The following is a 17,305-nucleotide window of genomic DNA, read 5'->3' as shown; positions in this document are numbered from 1 at the left end:
AGGAACTGGACTCAGCACTTCATGTGTTATCTCCTCATTCTTACCACTGTAGGAGGTAGTATTAACTCCATTTTACAGTTGGGAAGACTGAGGTTCAAAGAGATGCGGTGACTTGCCCAGGGTCACGTGGCTAGAAATTGGCAGGGGCAGGATTTGATCTGAGGCAGGGGGCGGGGTGTGGTCTGGGGAAGGGCATTTCAGAGGGGGAGCAACCTGTTCAAAGGCTCCAAGGGGAAAACCAGGGTGAGTGTGTGGAGGGAGAGATTGGGCAGATGCACTGGAAGGGGTGAGGGGTATGTGCCAGAAGGCACTGGTTTGCCCACTTGAAGAAGAAGGCAGAGGGCTCTGGAACTGCCTCTCTGACAGGCTGAAGGAAAATGCAGCCAGATGCTCCTCCTGGTGAGCTGACTAGAACTTCCGAATTTGCCTATCAGAAAAAGCTGCAGCTAATTTCCTGAGTCCATACCAGGAGCTCAACCTCCTCTCCCCAGGGCCTAGGGACAGCCCTCTGTCCCTAGAAAAGAAAAGATGGCCTCTGCATCCCCTCCCTGCAGAGGCAAGGATGTCAGAGAGGCTGAGAGTGATGTCACCTGGTGGCCTCAGGTTTCTCACCACCCTTCTTCCAAAAAGCAGCTTTTTCGGAACCACTTGTCCAAGTGACTTGCCCCAAGCCTTCATGTCATAGACCCTGCCGCTGTCGCCTCCAGATGCAACCCCTGCAGGGCCTTATCTACACCCAGCTCTCAGTGGGGTGCCAGCCTCAAATTCTTCTGTTGCCCGCACTTGGCACAGAGATCCTCACAGTTCCCCTAGACCCCCGCTGACCAAGCCCTCCACGCAGACAGCCAGGCCCAGCTGGAATAACACGGCTCCCCTCCCTCCTCCCTCCCACGAGTACTGGACTATTTACAACTCACCAGGGCCTTCACGCCCATGAGCTCACTGGAGCCTTCCCCACCCACCCTAGAAACCCAGCAGGGCAAACACCATTAGCTCCATTTTGCAGATTGGGAAACTGAGGCTAGGTGCCCTGCCCAGTGAGTTCCCCAAGGCCCAACCTCCTAACTTCTTAGTTTGAAGCTCTTCTCAATTCCTCCAGGAAGGTGGCCCAAACACCCCAAATTCAAAGTCAGGGAGTTTCAGGCAGACGAAAGGGTAGGATCTGATGAGTAGGATCTGTCACAGGAGCTGGAAGGAGCCTCCCAGGCAGTGAGCCAGGATGGCGGGGGTGGAGGGAAGTTTTTATGGCTTCAGCCACTGGCTGGGTGAGAGCCTGGCAGGGGCTTCTTCAGGGTGGACATGGGGTGGGGGGCAGGAGGGCTGGCAGGCCAGGCAAGCTGGCTGGGAGCACAGTTGGGGTGTCTTGCTCCCCAGGGTACAGTAGGGGAAAGGGGGCAAAGCCCCAGCCTCACAGCTCCCTCCTGAGCAACCAGACATGGGAAACTATAGGCCGGCTGCAGCTGGAGGGACACTAGGTAGATACCAAAGGGGACTTCCATCCACAGACTCTTTGCTTAGGCAGAGTTCCTGCGCACTGTGAACCAGGTCCAGCCCAAGCCCTCCCTTGCCATCTCACACAAGGATTATGCCACTGTGGCCTTCCCATCTCTCCTCACCTCCTATATATCTCCCAAGAAATTGTTCCATCCTGGGTCCTCCCAGTCACCCACACTCCAGGATGTACTCTCCCTCCTAGCCTGCACCAAAGTCCCCGAAGCCCTGCCAGAAGCGCTCTTTAATTCTTCCTCAGGTTCGGACGTGACTCTTTTCAAAGCCTAGGAAAATATAGTTTGAATCCTCTGGATTCTTTGTGTCAGTCTGTGTATGGGGTAGCGGGGGTTAAGGCTAAGAGTCTCTCACGAAGCTAAGAGTCCCTGGGGATGAGGACTGCATCTCCCCTGCGTCAAACTGTGCAAGCCTCCTTCCTCTAGCTGTACCTCCTTCTGCCGGGGCAGGCTCTGCCCATAGGGGGCGCGCAAACAGTGTTGTTAAGCCCAGGCATACTTGCTACTTACTGAACCACCTGCAGGGATATGGATCTGGGACCTGTCAAATGCACCTCCAGAGCCCCAGCCTACATTTCAATTGGCCTTGGCTCAGCCTTACTTTTCAACTGGACTAATGGGAGGGGAGAGCTTTTAGATAAGGACAGAGGCCTGTCTTTTGGCATAGGAGGCTGGAGGCTAGACAGTGACCTCTAAAGAAGTCTCCTTGACCTTCCAAGCTTAGGGTGCATGAGCGGCTTGAGGTGCTCACACAACCCACAGTGGACCCACATATCTTCCTCGCCTCTGTTCTGAACATTCTGGGCTCCTGGGCAGAGGTCCCAACCAAGCAACCCCTATTTCCTTCCCCAAGTCTTTCGGAAAGACTGGTGAGTCAGCTGCGGCCATGAACTCATCCTCGGCAGTAAAAATAGGAAAACAAACAGGCTTCTCCTCCAGGCAGGGGGAGTGGGAAGAGGGAGGGGAACATGGGGTTTTTCCCCTGCTGGGGGAAAAGAGTTGCCATCTTTTGAAGTCCTCCAGAGTGAGGCAGGCGTCCTTATGGCCCCTAGAAACTCAACCACATCAAAGTCACCCAAGGAAGGTGGTTTGAGAGGGATGCTGGGTCACACACGCAGTCACAGTCACACACAGTGACACAACCGAGTCCCTCGGAGGAGCATACAGTGACACACACAGGAGGGTGCGACACCCAGCTACGTACACAACATGCAAAGCCAGTAACCCACCAGGCGGTTGCGTGGATACAGTCACACAGAAGAGAGCCCAGCCAGATTCTCCCAGGCCCACCTGGAGACAGCATTAGAGTCCCATACAGTCACATCCATCCGTGACCGCTGTCTCCACGCAGAACTGCACCCACATCATGCAGAGCAACACACAGCTACACAGACTGCCGCATCCACACTCCCAACTCCCAGCCACTCTCAGAACCAGTTTTTGAGAGTCACACGCACTGCAGAGGCAACGCCCATTTCTATGCACATAGTCACACACACAACCACACAGTCACATGCAGCCACAAGCACATAGCTCCCATACAATGCACAGGGCCACACCCAAGCCACAGAGTCACACACATGCAGTCTCAGTTACAACCCACCACATACACAGTTACACACGTGTCACATGGTCATGGTCACAAACGCGACATCCGCATGATTACTCAATCACCCAAACCCCTTCTGTTCATGGTACCTCTGGGGCTGAAACTCAATGGCAATTGACCCTGGGGTGGGGACAGGGGGATAATATGATTCCCAGCTCCCTGCCCAACTCCCTCTCTCCTCTTGGCTGCACCTCCCTGGACATCCTGCATTCTAGGCATCCACTATTTGGTGTTCTCCAGGCTCTGCTGGGATCCTGCACCCTTTGCCTTGGAGACGGCTGAGTCCAACCCCCATTTTGCATCGTCTGTGTACTCAGTGCACTGTCTGGCTCTGTGTGCCAGGTACTGTGCTAGGTGCTAGTGAATAAGAGATTATTCTAAATCAGACCAAAAATTTTCCACCAGTGTAATGGCTATTTCCAAACACATGCCTGGGTGACCCTCCACAGATCTAGCCCCAAATGCCTACTTGTTTTCACACCCCAGCCTTGGGGTGGTCCCCCACAGGACCAGTACCCCAATCTCATTTTGTTCAGAGGCCAGTTCCAGCAGGCTGAATTGTTCTCATGTGATCGATACAACCTCTAATGGGGGCATGGGGCATAGACTCAGGAAAACATCCCGGTGAACTTGGCCTCCCCTTCTCTGGTGGGTGAGTCTTAAGAGGCCGCTGGGTTGAAAACACTCTGTGCTAGGGTGCGGAGAGTGGGGCTTTCGTCCTGTTCCAGCGTGTCCTTATGGGCCAGTCTTACCCCTCTTCTTCATGTGTTAACACTAGGGGTGCTGGGCCAAATCAGCTTCTCACCATTAGTGCTCATTATTATGCAGGTCTCCAGGCCCACCCAGAGCTTCTTTCTTTCTTTTTGTTTTTTTGAGACGGAGCCTCGGAGCCTCGCTCTGTTACCCAGGCTGGAGTGCAATGGCACGATCTTGGCTCACTGCAACCTCCACCTCCTGGGTTCAAGTAATTCTCCGTCCTCAGCCTCCTAAGTAGCTGGGACTACAGACATGCGCCACCATGCCCAGCTAATTTTTGTATTTTTAGTAGAGACGGGGTTTCACCATGTAGACTGGTCTCGAACTCCTGATCTCGTGATCCGCCCGCCTCAGCCTCGCAAAGTGCTGGTATTGCAGGTGTGAGCCACTGCTCTCTGCTGAGCTTCTTTATTTTAAAAATAAATTTAATGAATATTTTATATATTTGTAAAATAATTTTAATTTTTTTGGTAGAGATGAGGTGTCACTGTGTTGCCCACTCTGGTCTGGAACTCCTGGCTTCAAGCGATCCTCCTGTCTCAGTCTCCCAAAGTGCTGGGATTACAAGTATAAGCTACCACACCCGGCTCACCCAGACCTTCTTGATTCTAGAATTTGACACCCACTAGCTCTGGGCCTCTGAGGTGCTTTCCATCTCTAAGAAGGGCCACGAAACTTTGAGGAGCAGCCCTGCTGGAGGCCCCTCCCAGCCCCGGGCACTTGGCACTCAGGAGCCACTGCCACCCTCCAGGAGGTGCCACGTCATCTTTCTGGTTTAGAGGCTTGGGCTAGTTAAGGGCTTGTGGTTAGAGCAGGTGATGGCCAAATCTGAACTTTTGAGTCCTGTTCTTGGCTGAGGCTAGGCTTCCAGGGCAGGGCGGGGTACTTGGGACTCCTGGTACCTTTTCCAGGGCTAATGATGCCCAGGAACCAGGAGAGTCCCTGATCCCAAGCCCAGGCCTGGAGGGCTTATGTAAGTGGGGTCAGGGTCAAAAATAGGAGAAGTCCATGGGAGAGTCTCAAGTACTGAGGGACTTGAACGACGGCTGTTTATTTTTCACTCAGTTTCCTATGTTGAGTCAATCGGCTTCCTGGTTTCTGTTTAGCTTCTTTCCTGGTACTTATGGAATAGGCTCATATGTCAGAACTGGAGGGTCATTAGTGGGTCCCTAGCCCATTTCTTTTTTTTTTTTTTTTTTTTTTTTTTTGAGACGGAGTTTCACTCTTGTTGCCCAGGCTGGAGTGCAACGGCGCAATCTCAGATCACCACAACCTCCGCCTCCCAGGTGAAGCGATTCTCCTGCCTCAGCCTCTCGAGTAGCTGAGATTACAGGCATGCACCACCACGCCCGGCTAATTTTGTATTTTTAGTAGAGATGGAGTTTCTCCATGTTGGTCAGACTGGTCTCGAACTCCCGACCTCAGGTGATCTGCCCACCACAGCCTCTCAAAGTGCTGGGATTACAGGCGTGAGCCACCGCGTCTAGTCCCCTAGCCCATTTCTTTAGTCTATGACACAGCCCCTCAGCTGCGTGTATCACCCGAAAAGCTGCTTTCTTGGCTGTCCTTGTGCTGGGCACCCTGCTAGTCACAGAGAGTGCCTCATGGTCCTCACAGCAATTTTATGGAGTGAGTGGTATTAACTCCACATTACAGATGAGAAAAACGAGACTCAGAAGTTGTGAGCCACCTATGCCAGGTCCCCCAGCCAGTAAGCAACAGAACTAAATTGAAACCTACTGGGTCCAGGCTCTCAGCCCCCATCTCACAGCGTTCCCTGAGATCCCACAGCAAGCCTCTGCTTGAATACCTTCAGTGACAGGGGCTCACGAACACTTACTGAGGACAGATGATATACACACACATATTGGAGGAAGCAAAGCTCAATGGGAGATGAACTTGCCCCCAGAATGTCTTATTCCAACAGAGGAAACAAGATGTGAAATCACCACTCCATTTAAGGTAGAAGGAATTGGTACCTAAGATAGAAGTGGAGAATGTGCTACTTTTGAAAACTCTAGTTATTAAAAATGTCTTCCTCATATTGAGCATAAATCAATATTGCAGCAGCTTCCATTTGGCCTCAAACATCACACGGAATTAGTCTGAAGCCCTTCACACTTTTGCAGACAAGTCTCATATCCCCACTACTGGCTTTCCATAGGGTCAATTGCCTCACTGCTCTTTCAGTCTTGACTCTTGTCATTGTACTACCCTGCTGCAGAGATTGGGGCTTCGCTCTGACCACTGCCAGCCCCAGCTCCGCACATAGCACAGAGATCCCCTCAGGTCCATGCAACGTCCAGTTTCTGTCCCCTCTCCTCCTTCACCCACCCATTCAGAGAGAGTTGGACTGCTCTGGAAAAACCCAGAGAATCCCAGAGTCAGGAGGCTGGGGTTCCAATCCCAGCTCTGTCACGTACTGGTTGTGCAATGTTGGGTAAGGCCCTGAGCTGCTCTGAGCATTGGTTTCTTCATCTGTGAAATGGGGACAGCAATACTTGCCCCACCTGACTGGGTGGTAAGGATTAGCTGAGATCCTGAGTGTGAAAGTATTCCATATGCCACCGGGAGGACTGATTCTCACAAGTGTCCCTGTGCTTAGAAGCTGAGTGTGTCTTCAGGATTAGCTGGAGAGTAAAGTCTGCCCTGAGCACCTCAGCATGCAAGGCACAGTGCCAGGTGCTCTGAGGATGAGGAGCTAAGGAACTCTGCCCTGCAGGAGTTTTGTGTCCTGGCAGTGACACCTCCCACTGTCACCAAATCCTTGGGGGCAAAAGCTTTTTAATCAAATTGGGTGTGGCACCTCACCCTACCCCCCCAAGTGGATTGAATGGTGGAGATACGCATATCCCTTGTGGGTGAGCCAAAGGAACCAACAAAAGGAAAGGGAGTTAATGTGTGTGAAATGTCTGCTATGCATGGTCACTTAAAGTTATTTACTGAATCTTCACAACCCTGTGAGGCTGGGCTTATTATGATGTCCATTTCACAGATGGGGAAACTGAGACACAGGGAAGTTTTATTTGCCCAAGTCAGTAGGTGATGTAGGTGGAATTAGAATTCAGATCTGGGCCAGATGTACTGGCTCATGTCTGTAGTCCCAGCACTTTTGGAGGCCAAGGCAGGAGGATCACTTGAGCTTAGGAGTTTGAGACCAGACTGGGCAACATTCTGAGACCCCATCTTTACAAAAATTTTTTTAAAAATTGCTGGGCCAGGTGCGGTAGTTCACACCTGTAATCCCAGCATTTTGGGAGGCCGAGGCAAGTGGATCACGAGGTCAGGAGTTCAAGACCAGCCTGGCCAAGATGGTGAAACTACTAAAAATATAAAAATTAGCCGGGAGTGGTGGCAGGAGCCTGTAATCCCAGCTACTCGGGAGGCTGAGGCAGAGACTTGCTTGAACCTGGGAGGCAGAGGTTGCAGTGAGCCAAGATTGCGCCACTGCACTCTAGCCTGGGTGACAAGAGCAAGACTCCATCTCAAAAAAAAAAAAAAATTGCTGGGCATGGTGGCATGCGCCGATAGTCCCAGCTACTTGGGAGGCTGAAGTGGGAGGATTGCTTGAGCTTGGGAGGTTGAGGCAGCAGTGAAGCAGTGAGCTATGACCACACCACTGCATTCCAGCCTGGACGCAGAGCAATACACTCATATCTATCATATCTTTTTTTTTTTTTTTTGAGACGGAATCTCAGTCACCCAGGCTGGAGAGTAGTGGTGCGATCTCAGCTCACTGCAACCTCTGCCTTCCAGATTCAAGTGATTCTCCTGCCTCAGCCTCCTAAGTGGACAAGATTACAGGCATGCACCAGCATGCCCAGCTAATTTTTGTGTTTTAGTAGAGACGAGGTTTCCCTATATTGATCAGGCTGGTCTCAAACTCCTGACCTTAGGTGGTCCACCCGCCTTGGCCTCCCAAAGTGCTGGGACTACAGGTGTGAGCCACTGTGCCTGGCCTGTTTTTTTTTTTTTCCTTAATTTTAATATATACAAATTGCTAAATTTGCTATTGGGTGGGACCAGTCTCCCATGGCACCCTACACAGACTCTGTATCTAGCTGATGTTTTAAAAAGAGAACACTGAAGAAGCCGGAAGTGGGGTGCATGGTCTGTCACCCCACTTGAGAGGTATGGCCTTAGGTCTAGAGAGAAGAGTTCACTTATTTGCTGAAGTCCTTAAGGACTGAGAAGACTAGAGATTTCTTTCTTGTAACTGGATACCTGAGAGTCAACAGTTTCTCCAAACTGAGCCCCAGACTCCAGAGTTAGCTGCCCATTCCCTCAGCCCAGCACCAAACCATAAAGCAGTGCAAAAGGCACTGAGTCAGAGGCCTGGATTGAAAATCCTGCTCTGTATACATGAGTGAGGTTTTCCCTAGCAAGGCACTTTAAGACATGGGCCTCAGTGTCTTCACCTGTAAAATGGGGCAAATAACCACCTACTTCACAAGTTATTATGAGGCCCCACTGTAGTTATAGATGTCCACGTGCTTTGGGGAAGGCCATATATGTTGTAGGGAAAATGTCATATTCCCTAGGCATTTGCCCTGCCTCCTCCTGTCCCCTGCCCCTTGCTGATTTGCCAGGAGGACTCAAAATACCTCACTACTTTGATTTAGAAAGTCCTCAACCCCAGCCCCAAGTCTTTCCTGCTTGCGATCTTCTGGGCTTGAGCTTCATGGTGATTCCAGGAGCGAGTTCCCCAAGTTGGAGGAAGGCAGCTGGGGAGGTGGCATTCCAGGCGGCATGTCAGCAAGTGAGTCAGGGCTGGGGCGGTCCTCCTCCTCCTCCCTGGAGGTGGGAGAGGGCCTGCCTCACTGGCTTCTGGCTCAGGGCCCAAATGAGGTTACTCTTATTTGCATGCATCTGCATACATGTAAATTTCACCTGTGCACACAGGCAGGACTGGGAAGGACATCTGTGCAGGGACAAACTAGTCAGTGTGGCTGGCTGCTTGCGGGAACATCTAACCCAGGATCTTGGTCCGTGGTTCATCCCCACCATCAAATGCCTGAATCTGTAAACCAGGCACCCAGCTCCTCTGGTTGCCCAGGCCAGGAACTTCACAGTCATTTTTGCTTCTACCCTCTCTGGTACAGTTACCTGGCCCAGTAGGGTTTTTCTTTGAGCCACTCTTCTCATGCTTCCCTTCCTTTCCATTACCTTTGCCGCCACCCCCTTGAACCTTCCCTTCTCACTTCATACTTGACCTATTGCAACAGCCTCCTAACTGGGCTCTCTCGACCACCTGACTCTTCCCTCCCCAACCCACCCTGCTACCCAAATGCTCCTGGGAAGCCTCTCCACTCCCATCTGGTCTTCTCCACTGCCTATGGGCCCCATTTGAAGCTCTTGGTTGGCATTTGAGACCCTCCACAGTGTGGATCCTTCTGACTCTCAGTCTCAGTTCTTTCCTCATTTTCTTGCTTTTCAGCCAAGTGGATGCAGGCCTTGCACACACCTTTTCTGTGCCTCAGTCTCCTCATTTGTAAAATGAGGATAAGAATAGGGTTCTCGTGGCCGGGCATGGTGGCTCACGCCTGTGATCCTAGCATTTTGGGAGGCTGAGGCAGGTGGATCACTTGAGATCAGGAGTTCGAGATCAGCCTGGCCAACATGGTGAAGCCCCGTCTCTACTAAAAATACAAAAATTAGCCAGAAATCACTTGAACCTGGGACAGAGGTTGCAGTGAGCCGAGATCGTGCCACTGCACTCCAGCCTGGGCAACAGAGTGACACTCTGCCTCAACAAACAAACAAACAAAACCACCACCAACAACAACAAAAACAAGAGTAGGATTCTTGATTGAGCATAGGAGTTAGAGACCAGTCTGGGCAACATAGCGAGACTTTGTCTCTACGAAAATTTAAAAATTAGCCAGGCATGGCGGCACATGCCTGTAGTCCCAGCTACTTGGGAGGATGAGGCAGGAGGATCACTTGAGCCCATGAGGTTGAAGCTACAGTGAGTCGTGTTCTTGCCACTGCACTCCAGCCTCGGCAACAGAGTGAGACCCTACCAAAAAAAAAAAAGACTCTCTTTACAGGATTGTGTGAAGATTTCTAAGTGACCCGGCACAATGGTTCACACCTGTAATCCCAGCACTTTGGGAGGCCAAGATGGATGAATCACAAGGTCTAGAGATTGAGACCACCCTGGCCGACATGGTGAAACTCCATCTCTACTAAAAATACAAAAATTAGCCGGGTGTGATGGCAGGTGCCTGTAGTCCCAGCTACTTGGGAGGCTGAGGCAGGAGAATCACTTGAACCTGGGAGGCAGAAGTTGTAGTGAGCTGAGATCACTGTGGCACATGCCACCACGCCCGGCTAATTTTTGTATTTTTATTTAGTAGAGACGGGGTTTCACTATGTTGGCCAGGCTGGTCTTGGACTCCTGACCTCGTGATCCACCCGCCTCGGCCTCCCAAAGTGCTGGGATTACAGGCGTGAGCCACTGTGCCTGGCCAGAGTATGTCTTATATTATAGAGAGAGAATGTACCACATAAAATTCTTGTGATGATTCAATAAAATGTAAGGGCTTAGCAAAGTGCCTGGAGCACAGACAACACTTAAGTGTTTGCTAGTATTATCAATATTATGGTGTTACCCAAGGCACAAGGCCTCAGGTCGCCACTGCTCCCCTTCTCCCCTAAAGGCCCTGGGACAGGCTCTGCAATGTTCCTCAGAGGGGTCTCCAAGAATAGAGCCTTCATCTGCTTCCTCTTGTCTACACACCGAGGTCTACTACCCTGCCCTCCCCCACTTTCCTGTGGAAAGCACCAGAGGCAGCAGTGCCCCATTGGGTTGACTGGTGGTTGGGAGTGTGGGACTGAGCTCCCCTTCTTCACTAGTTTTGGGGCTCATGCCAGAATTTGGGCTGCAAAGAGCTGTTTCTCCCCAAGGTCCAACCTGGACAGGTGAGAGTCAGCTCAGAGTCTGGTACGGGTGTGCAGGGGAGGGAGAGGCAAACTGACTTGAGAAGATGGAAAGTCTTTGGGGCTCGGTTCCCCAACCAGCTTGCACTGCCCTCACCCTACAAAGCTAGAGCAAACCCTCCCCACTTCTCTGCCCATTTTCCTTCTCCCTCACCACATCCCCCAGCCTTTTCCAGGCAGCAGTTGGTGAACTTCCAGTGTGGAAGATTTAATGAGGGTGATTGACAGCCGAGGATGGAAGCCAGGCTGGAGGAGGTGCGCGATGCACCACCCCCTCCGTAAACCACTGAGAGTGGGTCCAGGACCCTCCTCTCCGCCAACCACTCCTGCCCCCCTCCATAGCTGAGCAAGGTGAGGGGGAGGTTTGGGGAGAGATGTGGGGCGGGAGGAGTCGGGGTGGGACTGAGTTACCTTTCACCTTACCTCTGTCTACCCTCCCCCTACACCAGGCCTGGGGACCCAGGAGCCCAACACAGGGGTACACAGAGGGAAAGGCTGAGTTTGAGGTTTTTTGTAGTTGTGATTATTTTTCTCACATTGAAGGGAAGGGGTGTGGGTATGTCTGTGCCCCCACGCGGCCACTCCGCTCTCCTCCTCAAGGCAGTATTTCCCTTGTTCTCCCAGGCCCAAACCAGCAGAGGTAAGGCTGTCTCTTCCCAGGCTGAGCTGCCCTGATCAGGATTCAGAGACCAGACCTTTTGTTATGAAAGAAAAGCAGTGTGGACTTCCAAAGGCTCTGGTTCGGCTGGGGTCACTGGTCAAAAAGTTGAACCAATAACCCCACCCTTGTAGACCCTCCATCAACTCCAAGGGTCCAGAGGGCAGGTGTGAGTGTGCGTGTGTGTGGGGGGGGGCGGTTGTGTGTGTATGTGTGGTGGCCGTGTGCTGTGTTTGTTGTGTATGTGTGATGTGGCTGTGTGATTGCCTCTGGAGTATATGCTGAGGCCATTGGGTTGCGGAAGTACCTGTCTGTGCATCTGTGCATCTATGCGTTTGTGATGTGTGTGTGTGCGCGCGTGAGCGCTGTGTTATATTATGTGCGCCTGTGCACGCATTGTCTTCGATGTTGCCGCTAAAGGCACCTTCCAACTCCCACTACTCCCACCTCAGGCTTTCACTCGGCACCAGGCGATGAAGACGTCGGCGAAATGCCAACTTTCCATGCCTCAGTCTGGGAAGGTCTGAAAATCCCGGCGGAGCTGCCTTCGTTGCGGGCCCGGCAAATTCGTTGCAGCGGGGTTGGCCTCAGGGCCTCTCGCCAGATCACTGTTTCCCCAGGGCGCCCTGGCAGGCCAGCCGGCGGTCTGTCAGTCCAGCTCCTGGTGCGGTCACCTCCTTTCGGTCCACCGGGTCCGGGGCTGGGACACCCAAGGGAAAACTTCAGAGCTCTGGGTCACCAAGCCTGGAACTTACGCGTCCCCCAGCCCACGCGTCCCCAATCCCGGGGTGTTTCCTGCTCCCGCACCCAGCGAAGTTCAGCGTCGCGTGGCTCCCCAGCGGCGCAACCTGCTTCCAAGACACCTTCAAAACCGCCCCATCTTTTGTTAACCGCTTTCTCTCTCTCTCTCTCCGTCCCCCACCCCGTGTGTGTGTGTGTGTGTGTGTGTGGCGGGGGAATGTCCAGGTCCAAGAATTGTTCCTAGTTTTGTTTTTAACATGTTTAGTGTGTGCATAAAACATCTCAGCTAATCTCAAGTACAAGATTTTTCCTGAGCAGAGGCTGAAATTTGCAAGTAATGCAAAGACGACTCCGGAGAGCGTCGCGGATGGCGGAGCGGGTGACGGGCGTGGGGAGCCCGACTGCAGTGCTGGGGTCGAAGTGGTGCTGACCCCAAGGCCTCTCCCCTTCTCCTCCCCCGGGAGCTTCTCCAGGGTTATTTGGAAAATGAGGCGGGAACTCCAATCCCTGAGAAAACGCTCAGGGGAGCACGGAGGTGAGCGCAAATGGAAGCACACGGCCGGGCTGGCGGTGGGCTCAGTAACCGATCGGCTGCCCGGCTTGCGCTAGCACTAAATGCTCGATCAGAAAGAGAAAAAGAGGCGCAATCATTCCAAATTTCAGGAAAAGTCAAATCGGAGAGGGAGATGCAGGTCTCTTTAGACTGCCCTTCTCCGGGCCTCGCTGAATGCTGGGGCTCTATCCACAGCGCGCGGGGCCAAGCTCAGGAAGGCTGGAGCGAAGATCTGATTCCTTTCCTCCTGCCGCCAAACCGAATTATTCAGTTTCTCCAACCTGAGTTACTAAGAAAGAAAGCTCCTTCCAAATAAAACTTAAAATCCACTGCGAACGACAACACTATACAAAAAGTTCGTTCTGGGGCCGGAGGGTGGGATGGAGGAGAAAGGGCACGGATAACCCCGGAAGGGCCGCGGAGTGCGGAGGACTTGGTCGCGGTCGAATCTCTGTTTCCCTGGGCAGAGCCGCGCAGGTGCGGCTCTGAGTGCTGGCTCGGGGTTACAGACCTCGGCGTCCGGCTGCAGGGGCAGACATAGACCTCTGCTCCTGGGGCGTACGGTAAGCACCGTATCGAGCCCTGCGACTGTGCCGAGAGCTCTGCGCACTCACCAAGTGTTAGGGGTGCCCGTGATAGACCGCCAGGGAAGGGGCTGGTTCTGAGGAAATTCCCGCTACCAGGAAAGTCGGAACTCGGGGTGATCAAACAAGGAGTGCATCCCACGGCCGTGGGTGCTTACGCTGCGCAAGGAATTATTACCGGAGCGGTTGCGATGGCATTTACCCGGCGACCCGAGAAGAGTAAGCAAACTACCGTCCACCTAGCGGATCAGGTCCAATCCCCGCGCCTCGGCCCAATCCCTAGACCCCCGAGGCGCCGTATGCCCTCCCCCCAACTCTGGACGCCGAAGTCTGCCCCCCACGGCATCGCCAGGGTGCTGGAGTTTTCCGAGCAGGCCGCTTGCGCTAAGCGAGAAGGTCTGTGAGGGAGACTTGGGAGAGCCACTTCTGGCCTTTGTGACGACCCAGGGGCCTGAGGTATTGGTAGTGACAGGAGAGAGTTCTCTTTTTTCTTCCTTCTTTCCATCCCTCCGCCTCCCCTCTTCTTCTTCTTGGTCTTCTTATGGTTTTGGATTTTAGTTTTTGCAATTTGTCGTAAAGCAAATGACAAAGGCTTGGAGTTCTTAGTCCAGCTCAGTTCTTATATCCCTTCTGGGTAAACCAGTCTCAGAGAAGGCAAATGACTGATGCAAACTATCCCAACCAGCAACTTCATGGCTGAACTGGACCAGAACCCAAGCCTCAAGCGTCTCAAGCCAGCCCTCCCTCTTTAAAAATTTTTGGTACAATATGGAATTGCTTCATAAATTTGCCTGTCATCATGGTGCAAAGGCCATGTTAATCGTCTCTGTACTGGTCCAACTTTTTTCCTAAGTAAGCATCCTCTCTCCCATCTGATCCAATACGAGATTACTGCGCTTCCCAGCCCACATCCTCACCATGTCCACCTTTCCTGAGGTTGATGAGATGAGAGTCCTACTGGAGAGGATCCCTCCCTGGGAAGCCTGCTTCTGAGGACACTCCAGGTTATCTCAAGCAGGTGCCCCAGCCCCACACCCTCTGGAATATGGGAGAAGGGAGCCTTGAAGAAACAGGTGATGATGGAAGGAGATGTTTCCTCATTTGTAAAATGGGGATAATAGTACCTGGGGTTCGAGCGTGTGTGTGTGTGTGTGTGTGTGTGTGTGTGTAGATGCACAGGACTTGGATGTTATGAGTGCTTGATAAATTCTAAAGGGCTGCAGAGTATGTCCTGTGGCTGCATAGGGGTGAAGATCCTCTGAGTTCAGAGATGCCCTGAGAGCTTAGAACTTAAGACAAGTATGCACTGGGGACCTCCTGGTTTTGGAGGATGCCCAAAGCCAACTGTGGCAGAGCCCTGCCAGAAAACCCATGCCTTCCCTTCTTTCCTAGGTCTTATAAGAAAGAATTCTATGCATATGGTTCTAAGAGGAAATGTCTTTCCACTCATCCTGTCAATTCCAGCTCAAAAGCACTTCCTTTGGAAAACCCTCCCTCACAGCTAACCCCACCCAAAACACATTATCTTCCTTTGATGCACACCTTTGATGCCATCCCTGAAACCTCTCCTTAGCACTGCTGTAAGGCTGCCTCCATCCCTGTAGAGGAAAATGGTGATGGTAGAATGGAAGGTTTAGAAGGATATATATCCTCACAGGTTCACAGCTCCAGCTCTAAGGAGATGGTGGCATGGCTAGAATTGAGGAAGAAAGGAAGAAAGATAGTCCCACATAGAATAAGCATTTCTCTACTGAGCAAACCCTCCACACCCTGTTGGATGAGAGGGGAGTGGGTTCTCCAGCTGCCCAGAGGAGGAAGCTTCCCTTCAAGAGCCCCTTCTTCCCTGCTCCAAGGCTTCAAGATGAAGAGCTCCAAGCCAGGTGCTAGAGGAGTCTCTCCTTGGAAAAACTCACCTCTGTCTATTCCACTGGGGAGTCTAGTTTGAAATAGACTTGCTCTTCCTCCTTGCAGGATGCCTGATAGTGAGCTCCAACCACCCCTGCACACCCATTTGATTGATTTTGCCTCTTTAAGGAGGCCTGGGCTAAGCTATTCCCCAACCAGTGTTTTCTCCTATTCTTCCAGGCTGCCACCTCCTCCTCCTCCTCCTCCTTCTCCTTCTTTTTCGACATAGAGTCTCACTTGTCAGTCAGGCTGGAGTGAAGTGGCACGATCTTGACTCATGCTGAATTGACCTCCAGGGCTCAAGTGATCCTCCTGCCTCAGTCTCCTGAGTAGCTGGGACTGCAGGCATACACCACCATGACCAGCTTATTTTTGTACTTTTTGTAGAGATAAGTCTCACTGTGTTACCCAGGCTGGTCTCGAACTTCTGAGTTCAACTGATCTGCCTGCCTCGGCCTCCCCAAATGCTGGGATTACCGGCCTGAGCCACCTTGCCTGATCTCCTCTTTTTCTTATCACCATCCTCTTCCATCTCCCAATTCTACGACTGCTACCTTCACTCTGAACCCTAACAAGGAGAGCATGTGTGCGTGTACAAACATGAATATGCCTACCAAGTTGCATAAAGTGGAAACAGGTGTTTGGGTATGCGGGGGAATTTGTGAAGACTGGCGGTTTAGGGATGGAACGGTCTCTCCCCTAACAACATAAGGCATCTTAGATGTGTGTGGACAGGTATCTCTCATAGGGCAGGAACACAAGTATAAATGTTATGTGCTTGGATCTTCTATATTTTCGAGTACGCACACCAGTGATTTGACTTGTATACTCGTGAATCTATGTAAGAGACAAGTACTAGATAGTGGTTTTATTCAGAGATAGTGCTTATTCATCTTTAGGTGTGTAGATGTATGCACATCACAGCCTAAACTGTTTGCAGATCTATAAATGAACCTCTCTTTTTATAGACAAATGCTAGTGTGAACATCAGTGTAGGCACCTCTGTGTTGGTATATGTGAGTATATATGTTGTATTTGAATGGAGTGCCTGTGTAGCTGTGTACACGTGTCAATAAATGCTTGTATACGTGGACACGGGTCCATCAAGGCCATGGATACTAATGTTTAGAAGCAAGTCCTGAACACAGCCTGGAAAATGCACCAGGGAGACTGGCCTGCAGTATTTCCTGTGCCCCCCCAGGAGCCATCCAACTGGACTCATCTCCCACTCCCAGATTTCGTCCGGGTTCAAGCAACACTTCAGCCTCCCGCGGCGCCAGCAAAGGCGGGGTACCACACAGGCTAAAGCCCAGAGGGCGGATCCCTTCTTCAGCTTCGGGGGCCTGCGAGGAGCTGCGGTGTCGCAACCAAACCCGGGCCCCTGCCGGAAGCGGAAGCCAGCACGGGGGGCGGTGGGGTGCAGCAGCGGCGGTCTCGGCGTGCCAGGCCCAGGGCGCCCCGCGGGGGCGTGCGCGCCACACGCGTACGGGGCAGGCTGGGCGCCGGGCGGCACCCTCCCAGCCCCGGCGTCTATTTACCAACAAACTGCCGGCGCTCAGCAGCGGCGCATTCCGACGCGCTGACTAAGCGGCTGGCGCAGGCGGTCTGCACTTGACTCCCCTGCAGGTCCACTGCGGCTGGACCAGAATCGACGTGTAGACCCCGAAATTGGGAGACTGCGAATGCAGATTCCCTGAGTCTCCGCAGCCGCAGGGCCTCTGCCCACCGCGCAGCTCCCTGCCCCTTGGGCATCCAGACTCGCCACCTCTCTAGCATTTCTGCCATTATAACCGAGGTTCCTGGACTGCACCAATCGCCCTGCAACCCCATCACCTCTCGGAGAAGACCTCTAGCTAGACCGGCCTGGAGAGTGCGCACCGCCCCCCTCCTATTTCACACTTCTCTACCGCGGGCTGTCCCGGGAGGCGGGGCGCGGCTCCAAGTCTCGGTGAGGTCACCGCGGGCGGTAGCCAATCCGGGACGTCTAAGAGGGCGGGGCCCCCGTCGGGTCCCGGGAACCGAACCCGAAGGAGAGGAGGGGGCCCCCCTGGA

The 17,305-nt window shown here is 52.7% G+C and overlaps 1 non-coding gene across 1 annotated transcript; it reads right to left on the bottom strand.

Annotated features, from left to right (window-relative positions):
• Positions 1–14,111: 14,111 nt before the first annotated feature.
• LOC119622281 (U6 spliceosomal RNA) lies at positions 14,112–14,215 on the bottom strand. The gene has a single exon (XR_005238940.1). It is a non-coding gene; the product is annotated as a U6 spliceosomal RNA (small nuclear RNA).
• Positions 14,216–17,305: the final 3,090 nt, after the last annotated feature.

Source organism: Chlorocebus sabaeus, chromosome 16, assembly GCF_047675955.1.
Source record: "Chlorocebus sabaeus isolate Y175 chromosome 16, mChlSab1.0.hap1, whole genome shotgun sequence".
In the NCBI taxonomy this organism is placed as follows: Eukaryota; Metazoa; Chordata; class Mammalia; order Primates; family Cercopithecidae; genus Chlorocebus; species Chlorocebus sabaeus.
The sequence above is the reverse complement of the archived record's forward strand: the minus strand, read 5'-3'. Positions and strand labels throughout refer to the sequence as shown.